The sequence below is a fragment of the Dasypus novemcinctus genome, chromosome 14 (genome assembly GCF_030445035.2).
Source record: "Dasypus novemcinctus isolate mDasNov1 chromosome 14, mDasNov1.1.hap2, whole genome shotgun sequence".
NCBI classification, from domain to species: Eukaryota; Metazoa; Chordata; class Mammalia; order Cingulata; family Dasypodidae; genus Dasypus; species Dasypus novemcinctus.
In genome coordinates, this window is record NC_080686.1 from 28,218,486 (window position 1) to 28,231,518 (window position 13,033).

The 13,033-nt window shown below is 39.0% G+C and overlaps 1 protein-coding gene and 1 pseudogene across 4 annotated transcripts in view; one reads left to right on the forward strand and one right to left on the reverse strand.

The window, feature by feature from the left end:
- MTFR1 (mitochondrial fission regulator 1) overlaps positions 1 to 13,033 on the forward strand; it is a 95,071-nt gene that overhangs the window by 71,717 nt on the left and 10,321 nt on the right. The gene's annotated exons all lie outside the window — the stretch shown is intronic.
- LOC139436451 (density-regulated protein pseudogene) lies at positions 9,777 to 10,336 on the reverse strand (annotated as a pseudogene).

Here is a 13,033-nt window from a genome sequence, read left to right on the forward strand (position 1 = left end):
CCTTCTTTGTTCATTTCTCATCCTTGAGGATTTGGGGATAGTGATGCCCACTCTACCTCAGATTGAGAGGGGGCTTCGGTCTTATGGGGCAAATGGAGGGAATTGTTTTACTTGCAGTAGTAGATGCTTTCTGTTTCTTGGGGATGGGGTTGTCCATCATCATCATTTTGTTAGTTGGCCTGGGCAAGTTTGATCATTTGGAGAGTAAGTGTTGGCTGCAACTCTTCTGAAATTCAGGGTTCACCTGAATTTATGAACAGACTGAAGATTTAAGTCTTTGAGACATATATTTAATGGGTGCTAATTATAGACTCAAAAGGGAAAATTATAAATGAATCTAATTCTTTTACATTGGGGAAATAGGGTGTCATATTTCAAGGTAAGGCCCATGACAGAATGCTCATTTCAAGGGATTATGTGCCTTCTATAGTGTCCAGGTGGCTCTGGAGTTCTCAGGAGCCACCCCTATTTGAGGCTTGTTCACAGTGGCAGTTAATAAGATCTTTCTGAGACATGCCTAAGGTAACCTCTGGAATGACCTGATTCATTTTGAAATCTCTTTGCTGTAAAACTCTATCACATTTGATGTTTCCCCCTTTGGTCAAGATCTTTTTCCTCATACATTGCTGGTTGGGGCTTGGTATTAATCTCTCTGTGCCAGGGACTCTCATCCCCAAGAGTCACATCCCATACCTGGCGTCGGGGAGGATGGATAGTGTATCTGTTTGTTGAACTTGGTTTAGACAGAGGCCACATTTGAGTAATGAGGTTTTAAGGAGGTAACTCTGAAGCAATAGTTATTATTAGGCTGTTTAATTTTTTACAAGAATAAGGTCCATAGTTACATGCATTAATATTGATTGCTTGACATATTGGTCTGCTTTCTTTTATTAGGCATTGCCTATGTACTTGAGGGATTCTTGACCCTATATTTGAGAACGCAACAAGACTCTCTGGGATGAGTGTTTAATATTTTGTTGTTTACTATATGGGTCTCCCCCACTGATATAGCACACTATGTCAAGATGAACACATTTATTTTCCATAGACACATGCCCCAGGTGAACCCTTTCACACACATCCCCCCACCACCAACACCATGCACCAGCGACCTTTCCCTGCCATATTTGCCAAAAGAACATTCCCACACTTGTATTTTTAGCCACAGATCTCCCCCTCCCCAGAGTTCACCTATTCCTTCCTCCAGCCCTCCTCCCCGTTCCATGGATAGACCATCCCACCTTCCACAACCCTGCTCAGCCTCTTACTTCAGCACTGTTGACCCCACTACATCCCTGCATCACCATTACCCCACCTGCTGCCAAATCACCCCTTCCATCATATTAAAGATTCTGCCCAGGTTGATCATTGGCTCACCACTCTGTACTCCCTTTCTGGCAACCTGTCTTCAAGCCTCTATCTCTGTGTGTCTGCCTAGTATACTTGGGTCTTATCAGTGAGGTCATGCAGTATTTGTCTTTGTGACTGGCTTACTTCACTCAACGTTTTCAAGATTCATCCATGTTGCATATGTCAAAACTTTATTCCTTCTTCCAGCTTAGTGATATTCCATTGTAAGTATATACCACATTTTGCTTATTCAGTCATCAGTTGATGGACATTTGGGTTGCTTACAACTTTTGACAGTAGTGAATAATGCCATTGTGAACACTGGTGTGTGTATATCTGTTCGTGTCCCTGCTTTTAATTCTTTTGGTGTTTACCTAATAGTGGGATTGCTGAGTCATATAGCAGTTCTATAGTTAGCTTCCTGAGGAACTGCCAAACCATCCTCCACAGTGGCTGCATTCTACAGTCCTACCAGCAGTGAATGAGTGTTCCTATTCTTCCACGTCGTTTCCAACACTAATAGTTTTCTGTATTTTTTAAATAGCAGCCATTCTAATAGGTGTAAGGTAATATCTGTGTAGTTTTGATTTGCATTTCCCTAATAGCTAGTGATGTTGAGCATCTTTTCATATGCTTTTTAGCTATTTTTATTTCTTCTTTGGAGAGTGTCCATTCATATATCTTGCCTATGTTTTAAATGGGTTGTCTTTTTATTTTGTAGGATTTCTTTATATATGCTGAACATTAAACCTTTATTGGAAAAATGGTTCCCAAATATTTTCTCCCATTGAGTAGGCTGCCTTTTCACTTTCTTGACAAATACCTTTGAAGCACAAAAGTTTTTAATTTTGAGGTGGTTTCATTTAACTATTTTCTCTTCTGTTCAGATTTTGGGTATAAAGTTTATAATACCATTTCCTACTGCAAGACCTTGTAGATGCTTCCCTGCGTTATCTTCTAGGAGCTTTATGATCTTGCTCTTTTATTTAGGTCTTTGATCTATCTTGATTTCATTTTTGTATAGGGTGTAAGATGGTGATCCTCTTTCATTCTTATTGGATGTGGATTTCTAGTTCTCCCAGTACCATTTATTGAAGAGGCCATTCTGTCCCGGTTGAGCGGGCTTAGTGGCCTTGTCGAATATCAGTTGGCCATATATGTGTGGATCTTCATCAGAGCGCTCAATTTTGTTCTCTTGGTCAATATGTCTTTCCTTGTGCATGGTATTGACCATGCAGTTTTGACCATAGTAGCTTTTGTAGTATGCTTTCAAGTCAGGTAGCATGATTTCTCCAATTATTTCTCCCAAATTTCCTTCCAAATTTCATATTTGGTTGAGTAAAAAATATGCTTCTGTAATTTGTATGGGGATTCCATTAAATCTGTAAATCAGAACATCATATACCAAAGATAGAGAATTCTGAAAGCAGCAAGAGAAAAGTGACTCATCATATACAAGAGATGCCCAATAAGATGAAGTGCTGATTTCTCATTAGAAACATGGAGACAAGAAGGCAATAGTAGTATGATACATTTAAGATATTGAAAGAAAAACTGCCAGCCAAGAATCTGTTATCTGGCAAGATTGTCTTTCCTGTCCGTTCTGCCAGTCTGGGGAGTTTAAACCATTAACATTCAATGTTAGTACTGTAAAGGCAGTTCTTTCCTAACTCATTTTGACCTTTGGGTTTTATCTGTCTTATCTTATTTTCACCACTCTTTACAGTTTTATTTACTTTTACTCATAAAATCTTCATTTCTAGACTCTTCTCCAAGACTGTTTCTTCTCTTTTCAGGCTGTAGCACTCTCTTTAGTATTAGGGTGGTGCAAAAGGAATTGCGATTTCAGACCATGAATTTTAAATCATTATAACTAGACTCAAACACATCTTTATTAATCAAAATTGGAACCGTTCCAATCAACACATTTTTGTCAACAAGAAATAGGTTTGCTTATTCCTGTAATGTAAAAATCCATGCTTCGGGATTCAGTGAATTCTTGGAAAGCCTTTTCTATATGCTACTGGTTGTGGAAGCTTCCGTGCAAAAAGTTGTTGAGATGCTTGAAGAAGTAAGTCGTAGTTGGTTGGCTAGAGGTCAGGTGAATATGGCAGATGAAGCACAACTTCATAGCCCAATTTGTTTAACTTTTGAAGCATTGGTTTTGCAATGTGCGGTCAGGCTTTGCCGTGGAGAAGAATTGGGCCCTTTCTGTGACCAATGCCAGCTGCAGGCATTGCAGTTCTCACCAATTTGCTGAGCATACTTCTCAGATGTAATGGTTCGCCAGGATTCAGAAAGCTGTAGTGAATCAGACCAGCAACAGACCACCAAACAGTGACCGTGACCCTTTTTTTGTGCAAGTTTGACTTTGAGAAGTGCTTTGGAGCTTCTTCTTGGTCCAGGCACTGAGCTGGTCATGACTGGTTGTCATATAAAATCCACTTTTTGTCACACATCACAATCCTTGAGAAATTGTTCGTTGTTGTGTAGGATAAGAGAAAACACTTTAAAATGACGATTTTTTTAATTTTCAGTCAGCTCATGGGGCACCCACTTATCAAACTTTTTCACCTTTTCAGTTTGCTTCAAATGCTGAGCGACCATATAATGGTAGATGTTGAGTTCTTCAGCAACTTCTTGTGTAGTTTAAGAGGATCAGCTTCAATGATTGCTCTCAACTGGTCGTTGTCAACTTGTGATGGTCTGCCACTATGCTCATCATCTTCAAGGCTTTTGTCTCCTTTGTAAAACTACTTGAACCACCACTGCACTGTATGTTTGTTAGCAGTTCCTGAGCCATCTGTGTTGTTGATGTTGCGAGTTGTCTCTGTTGCTTTACAACCCATTTTGAACTCAGGAAAATTACTTGAATTTGCCTTGTGTCTAACATCATTTCCATAGTTTAAAATAAATATAAAATAAACAGCAAGTAATAAGTCATTAGAAAAAAAAATAAGAAAGCAAGAAATGCACATTGAAATAACATAAACCACATTTATTTAAGAATGTATGCCAATATTGAACAGCAAATTTCAGCAATGCAAAGCCGCAGTTACTTTTGCACCAACCTAATATTTCCTTGTCTCTTGGTTACAAACTTTCTCAGTTTCTGTTAATCTGAATATCTTAAACCTGTCTTCATTTTTGAAGGACTGTCTTGCTGGATATGATTCTTGGCTTGTAATTTTTGTTGGTATCTTGGCATTTTATTTACTTGATGTATTTATTCTGTGCTGGCTTTCTATTTGATTGGCTTTGTGCTGCAGCCCCTCTTTGATACTTGCTTTAACTTATTTTGGTTTTTTATAATGACTCATGTTTAGCTAATCTGAGTTTTTTCAGCGTTTTCATCTGTTTCTTGCCCTTGCTGGGGGAAGAGTAGGATCCGAGGATGTGGTTGGTACTTGTAAGTCATGTAGGCTAAAGCTGCCTACGTTGCCCCAGGAACCAGTGAAGCTCCATGCCCCCTGCTCCCCTGCCAGGGGTAGGGACGGAGCCACAGCCATTTGCAGTAATCCATGCCATGTAAGCCAAGACCATCTGGAGAGACTGGTGAAGCTCCATTCCCCTTCCTCCTTTGCATTGGGCAGGGATGGGCTTCAGCTGTGCGCAGTAAATTAAGTCGTGTGGGCTAAAACTGACTGCAGTTTGCCAGATAGACTGACAAAGCACTGGTCCCCATCCTCCCCTACCAGGGATGGGGATGGAGCCACAGGTGTTCCCAACACTCTTGTCTGTGTGGGCCTGCAGTTGCCTGGAGAAGCTGAGGGAGCACTGTCCCTATGGGTGGTGGGGATGTCACCACATGGGTGCCCAACAGTCAAGTCCATGTGGGCCTAAAACAACTATAGTTGCCTGGACGGGCTGGTGCAGGTTCCCCGTTTCTTCCCTGTGAGAGGTGGGACTGGAGCCCAGGCTAGGACAGCAGTCTGACCTGGGCGTAAGAAGCCAGTCCCTACCATCACTGTGATTTTCAGTTAGTCCTGCTTCCCTTCATGTCAGAGGCGGAGTTAAAATTGAGGCTACTGGCCTCTTTCCACCTTGAACAGGTTCAAACTTTAGCTGTACTTAGGACTGATTGGGCTTTTGCCGCTGAATTTACTAATCAGTAGCTGAAGTCAGTGCCCCGACAGTCTCTTCCCCTGATTTTGGGAAACAGAGCTTATAGCTCCTGAGGTGTCTTGCCCTGCCGTAGGGGGATGGGTACTGGCCTCTGCTGCATGGAGTGCTGTACTTTCTTCCCTTCATCTTCACTTCAGATGGGGGCAGTCTCCTTCTGTTCTTTCAAGGATGTTACAGGTTGCTCTTCTGGTCTCCTGGACCCCTCAAACAGGTGATTTATATAGCTCTGGCTGCTTACTAACTGCTCTGTAAAATGATCTGATTCTTGGAGCCATCTTGCCCCTCCTCCTCTCATTGTGATTTTGATTTACATTTCTTTAATGCCTGATGAAGTTGAACACCTTTTCATGTGTTTGCCATTTGTGTTTTCTCTATGGTAAAATGTCCCTTCATATCTTTTGCCAATTTTTTATTTTTAATTTTTTTTACTGTTGAATTCTGAGTTGTTTAGATATTAGTCCTTTTTCAAATGTGTGATTTGTACCCTGTAGTTTGTCCCTTCATCCTCTTAACAGGGTCTTTCCCTGAGCAAAATTTTTTCATTTTGATGAATTCTAATTCATCAATTTTTCCTTTTATGGATTATGCTTATGGTCTCAAGTTGTATTTTTTTGTCTAGCTGTAGATTCTGAGGATTTTCTTCTATGTTTTCTTCTAAAAACTTTATGGTATTACACATTGCCTTTAGAGCCATGATCCATTTTCAGTTAGTTTTTGTCTAATATAGTTTTTATTGTTGTTATTTGCCTCTGGATGTTTAATTGCTCTAGCATCATTTGTTGAAAATTCAGTTTCTTTTGCACTGAATTGATTTTGCATCTTTGTCCAAAGTCATTTGAGCATATTTCTGTGGGTCTATTTTGTTGTTGTTTTTCTGTTCCCTTGACCTATGATCTCTTCCTCTACCAGTGTCACATAGTCTTGGTCACTATAGCTGTATAATATAAATCTTGAAATTGAGTACACTGGTTCTCCCACTTTTTTTTTCAAAACTGTTTTTAGCTAGTCTAGTTTCTTTTCCTTTCCCTATAAATTTTAGAATAATCTTGTCTGTATATACAAAAGTCTTGCTGGGATTTTGAAAGGAATTGCATTAAACCAAGATATCATTTTATGGTAAATTGACATTTACTATGTTGAGTTTTCCAATCCATAAATTTGTTATGTTTTCCAGTTCATTTAGATCTTTTTATTTCTTTATTAGTGCTTTTTCATTTTCAGCGTGTAAGGCCTGTACATGTTTTGTTAGACTTACACCTAAGTGTTTACTAAGCATTTACTTTTTGAAATTAAGTACATTTACAGTTGTAAATGGTATATTAAATTTCAATGACATGTCCGTTGCTAATATACAGAAATGTAATTTATTTTTTATATGTCTATCTTATATCCCACTTACTTTTTAGTTGTAGGTATTTTTCCATAGATTTATTGGGATATTCTGCATAGGAAATTGGAAATAGGAACAGTTTCATTTCTTCCATTCTTCCTTCATTTCAATGATATGTTGAAGGGTAGTGGCAGGAGTGGACCTCCTTGCTTGGTTTCTGATTGTAGGGTATGATAACATTCAGTCTTTCACTTTAAGCAAAATCTTAGCTGTAGGTTTTCATAGATAGGCTACTGAGTTGAGGAAGTTCTGTTCTATTCCTGTGTTTTCAGAACTTTTATCATGTATGGATATTGAATTTGCCAAATGCTTTTTGCTGCATCAATAGGCATGATCAGGGGAAGCAGACATGGCTCAACTGATAGAGTGTCTGCCTACCATATAGGAGGTCCAGGGTTCGAACCCAGGGCCTCCCGGCCTGTGTGGTGAGCTGGCCCACACACAGTGCTGATACGCACAAGAAGTGCAGGGTGTCCCCCACGTAGGGGAGCCCCATGTGCAAGGAGCGCACCTTGCAAGGAGAGCTGCCCGTTGTGGGGGGAAAAAAAGCATAGCCTGCCCAGGAATGGCGCCACACACACATATAGAGCTAACGCGGCAAGATGACACAACAAAAAGAGAGACACAGATTCCCAGTGCTGCTGAGAAAGCAAGCGGACCCAGAAGAATGCAAGCGGACCCAGAAGAATGTACAGCAAATGGACACAAGAGAGTACATGATTCGGGGGAGGGGGAGAACTAAATAAAAATAATAAATTAAAAAAAAATAGGTATGATCATATGATTTTTTTTTTACCATTAATATTTAGATGGACTATATTAATACTAATGGATTTTCAAATACTGAACCAGGTTTACATCCCTGAAATAAGCCCCACTTGGTAATGGTGTATAATTCTTTTATATGTAAGGGTGTATTTGCTAATATTTTGTTTAGGATTTTTGTGTCTATATTCATGATGGATATTAGTCTGCAGTTTTCTTTTTTGTACAGTCTTTTTTTTAAAGATTTAATTTTTTAAATTTGTCTTCCCTTCCCCCCCCCCCAGTTGTCTGTTCTCTGTGTCCATTTGCTTTGTGTTCTTCTGTGTCCACTTCTTTTCTTGTCAGCGGCACCAGGAATCTGTGTCTCTTTGTTGCGTCATTTCTCCATGTGTGCGGCCACCACTCCTAGGCAGGCTGAACTTTCTTTCACTCTGGGTGGCTGTCCTTACGGGGGCGCACTCCTTGCGCGTGGGGCTCCCCTACATGGGGGACACCCCTGTGTGACACAGCACTCCTTGTGCACATCAGCACTGTGCGTGGGCCAGCTTATCACATGGGTCAGGAGGCCCTGGGTTTGAACTTTGGACCTCCCATATGATAGGCGGACATTCTATCTGTTGAGCCAAGTCCACTTCCCTGTACTGTTTTTGATGTCAAAGTACTAGCTTCATAAAATGAGTTGGGAAGCATTCCCTCGTGTTGTGTAATTGATTTTTTAAAAAGATTTATTTATTTATTTTTTTAAGATTTATTTATCCCCTCCACCCTTGTTGTTTTGCGCTTGCTGTCTGATCTCTATGTCCATTTGCTGTGTACACTTTGTATCTCTTTTTCTTTTCTTTTCGTCTTTTCTTTAGGAGGCACCAGGAGCGGATCCTGGGAGAAAGGCATTCAATCGCTTGAGCCACCTCTGCACCCTGATTTGTTGTATCTCTCCTTGTCTTTCCTCTTTGTCTCTTTTTGTTGTGCCAGCTCTCCGTGCAGGCCAGCTTACTTTCACCCGGAGGCCCCAGGATACGAATCCAGGACCTCCCATAAGGTAGACAGGAGCCCATTTGCTTGAGCCACATCCACATCTCTAAAATTGTTTTTTTTAAAGATGTATTTATTTTATTTATTTCTCTCCCATTCCCCTCTCCCGCCCCAGTTGTCTGTTCTCTGTGTCTATTTGCTGCGTGTTCTTCTTTGTCCACTTCTGTTGTTGTCAGTGGCACGGGAATCTCTCTTTTTGTTGTGTCATCTTGCTGTGTCAGCTCTCCGTGTGTGCGGCACGCGGACCTCCCATGTGGTAGACGGACACCCTAACCACTGGGCCAAGTCCGCTTCCCCACATCTCTAAAATTGATATTAATTCTTCTTTAAACATTTTGTAGACTTCTCTAATGAAATCGTATTGTCCAAGAGATTTCCTTTTTTGGACTTTTTAAAATTAAGTTTCCTTAAGAGTTACAGGGCTATTCGAATGATTTTTTTTTTTTTTTTTTTTTTTTGAGGTACCAATGCCGGGGATTGAACCCAGGATCTCATGTGTGGAAAGCCAGTGCTCAACCACTGAGCCACATCTGGTCCCCTAAGTTGGTTTTTTCATTTGTTTGCTTGTTGTTTATTTTTAGGAGGCACGGAGAACCAAACCTGGGACCTCCTATGTGGGAAGCAGGCACTCAGCTGCTTAAGTGATATCCAGTCCCTATAGTGTTTTTGAGTTTAGTTCTTTGTATAGCTCTTTAGGACAATTACATATGCATAACATCACATTTCTACTGATGACTTCAGTTTACCTGCTTAATAAGGAAGTGTAGAAACCTTACTTCCCTTTCCATCCCTTTAATCTCTCCCATTATATGTCTTTTTTTTTTTAAACCAAATGATCACAATTTTTTATTTGACTAAGTTCTGTTTCATGTATAAGCATGACAGTCTCCCCTGTTTATTAGACATTGGCAGTAAAAAAGCCAAGCAGCCTTATACAGAACCATGAATATATGCCAAGGACAAGGATAGTCTCCAATTTTACTAGAGGATAAATACTTGTTTTTTTAAAAAGACCTCCCTCCCTTTGGCCATATCAACTCTCAGTTCAGATCATTAAATACAGACAAGTTTTCAAAATCACTTTTTTACTTCCCCAAGATCTTTAATGCCATCATCATCCACCTCTGGCCATTTCTCCCATTACTGACGCATCACAGGAGAATTTTTGAGCAAAATCCTTTTGCTTCCTTAAGCGCAATTTCAGAAGTTGCAAGGCAACACACACTTGTTATATATTTCTTCTTTGCTGTGGGAAGTTTGGCTATCATAACCTTTAATGGTATGATCTTTTTGTTTTATTCGAATTCCACCTCTCTTTTCTTTTTTTGTTTATTTGTTTTTTCTTCCTCTTTCCCTGTGGTTCCTTCACCCTCATTAATTCCAGCTTCTATTTTTGGTGATTTTTCTACAGTAAGTTTTGCAAACTCATTTGGAAAATTCTTCTCAAATCATTGCCTACATTTAGGAACAGCAGGCATCGTACTCTGTTGATAATGAACAGACTACACAGTAAAGGAGTTAAAGTAGGTAATCAGCATCTACCTTAGCATTGCTCTTCATGTCTCCTTTGCAATCAGGCCCACTGGACTCAGAGATGTCCACAGTCATCTTACAAACCCAGGTGGTCACAGAACCTCTGCTGTCTGAGCTATCACTGGCTGAAGTGACACGTGCAACTCTTCTTTCTAGTCTGTAATATATTTGTCTTTAAAAATTCCTCAACAAATATTTAAAACCATATCACACAGTGTAATAATTTTTGTTTTGACAGTCAAACACAATTTGGAAAACTTGAGACGGAAAGTCTCTTGTATTCGACCATAATAATTCAATGCTAATATAACAGTCATACTATTCATTTTAATGTATTAGTATTGATATTGTATATTTTGCTTACTATGGATTTCCTTCCTGATCCCAGTTTCCTTTGTTTCCATTTAGTTTAAAGAACGCCCTTTACCCATTTTTTTAGGGTAAATCTGCTGGTGACAAGTTCTTAGTTTCCTTCATCTGAAAATGCCCTGCCTTCCCCTTGTTGCACCTTTTCTTTCTGGCCTCCATGGTTCCTAATGAGAAATCCTCTGTCATTCACAGTTTCCCACCTATTGGTAAGGTGTCATTTCTGTCTTGCTACTTTCAAGATTTTTTCTTCGTCTTGGAGTTTTCAGAAGTTTGAGTAAAATATGTCCTGGTGTTGCTTTTTGGGGAGTTTATCCTGTTTCAATGTCTTTCAATTTCTTTTGCCATATTTGGGGTGTTTTCAGCCATTATTTATTTCCAGGACTTCAGTGGCATAAAAGTTAGCTCTTTTGTGATAGTCCCTCAGTTCCTTGGGGCTCTGTTTCTCCTCTCCCCCTACCCTCCCCCCCCCCCCATTTGTATATTCTCCCTATTGTTCAAATTGGGTAAGTTTCATTATTCTGTCTTTAAGTTCATAAATTCTTCTGTCCCCTACATTCTGCATTGATCCCATCTGTGATATATTTTTATTTAAATAATTTCATTTTTTAGTTCTAAAATTTTCATTTGTTCTCTTTTCCCGCTGATACTATTTTTCATTTGTTGCAGTATGTTTATAAATTGCACATAGAAGTGTTTTTATCATGGTTGCTTTAGAATTTTTGCCAAATAATTGTATCATGTCTATCATCTTGGTGTTGGCATTATTAGTTGTCTTTTATCATTCAGTTTGTGGTTTTCGAGGTTCTTAGTATGACAAGTGATTTTTCTATTGAAAACTAGCTATTTTAGGTATTATGTTATGAGGCTCTAAAACTTTCTATTTTAGATAATTTCCTATGGCAATGCTCTGGCTGTGGAAGGGGGAAAGCCACCTGTTATTGCAAGGTGGAGGTAGAAGTCTATTTTCCTTACTTAGCCTTTATTCACACCCAAGGATGGGGAACTTGTTACTGCTGGCGTTGACAGTTCCATCTCCACTGGTAACTCTTTGGCTGTGAGGAGTAAGAGTGCATGTTTATTGTCCCCATGTAGCCTCTATTGACACAACAGGGGCGGGGAAGTGATCTCATTATGGCTGTTTAGTGATGAAAGTCCTTCTTTCTACTAGTTGAAAAATACTCATTCTGCACATATAACATCTAAAATATGAATTACCTTTTATACTTTTATTTTAGCATGTTAGTCCATGTAGAAACTACTTCTGTTTAAGACTCATCAGTTTATGGCAGTTGAGTGTTTCCCTGCTTCTCACATTTATATTTGTAGGAAAGCAGAAATTCTTCAGGATAATTGTTTTATTTTTTGCTTGAAATTTAAAACTTTAAAAAATTCGTTGTAATGTCACAGTATTATGTCTCTAGGAAAATAGCATACATATGTATTCTTCATAATGGGTTATCATACAGATGGTTTTTACAGATGAACTTCAGCTTTGTTATCTATAAAATAGAACTATTAATATCTACCTTGGGAGAAGGAAATTTTAAAAGAAAATGCTTAGCACAGTGGCATGCACTCATTAAGGTCTCAGGTGTTTTTCTCTTTTCTTTTCCCTTTGAATTCACAGAATGGCCTCTGAATTGGAAAAAAGTCTTCATTTTAGAAACATTGAGATTTTTCAAAAGAACCGGTATAGCTGATAATCTTGCCTACAATAATTTGTTTTCTTTCAGAAGAGTGGCCTAAGAAAAGTGTGTAGTCTTTAAATGTATAGACAGCATAACGTTTGCACTGTGCATAATGAAATTAAAGATTATATAATGTCTGGGACTTCTAGTAGACACCACAGACATCAAATGTCAGATTGCCTTCAGAGTGGAAGAACGTTATTTAAGGAATACTAAAATAGTTCATGGTTTTTCTCCACTTTGCTCATTGTGTATTAACTCTTGGTTTTTAAATTTAGCTAATTCTTAATTCTCCCAGTGCCACATACATATTAAACTATTTGTCAAATAAAAATGATAGGGTCATAGGACTTCAGAGTATTTTAGGTAGCCTTTTGTTTTTCTTACCTCTGAGGATGTTTGAAACCTGATAAAGATGACAAACATATTTACCAAAAAGGTTAATATTAGATGGTTAATAAAGTGAGACTGAGAACTTGGGCTAAAAATATCCAGATTAGTTTTTCAAATTTGAATTTTAGTGTAAAATGGAATGTCTGTTTTTGGAGGAGTATCAAAGAAGAATCCTAGGGTCAAAGAGGACAGCAGTGAGTAGCAAGATTCTAAAGGAAATATCTGAGCAAATAAGCAGGTTGTCTCATTATAGCCCTGGAGGTGCTGAAGGCAAACAGATTCAGTGAGTGATAGAGACTCTGTGAGTTGGAGCAAGACAGTTTTCTACTCACAGCGTATCAAACAGCAGCTGTTATTTGCTCTTTTTAATCTTAGCAATGCGACACTG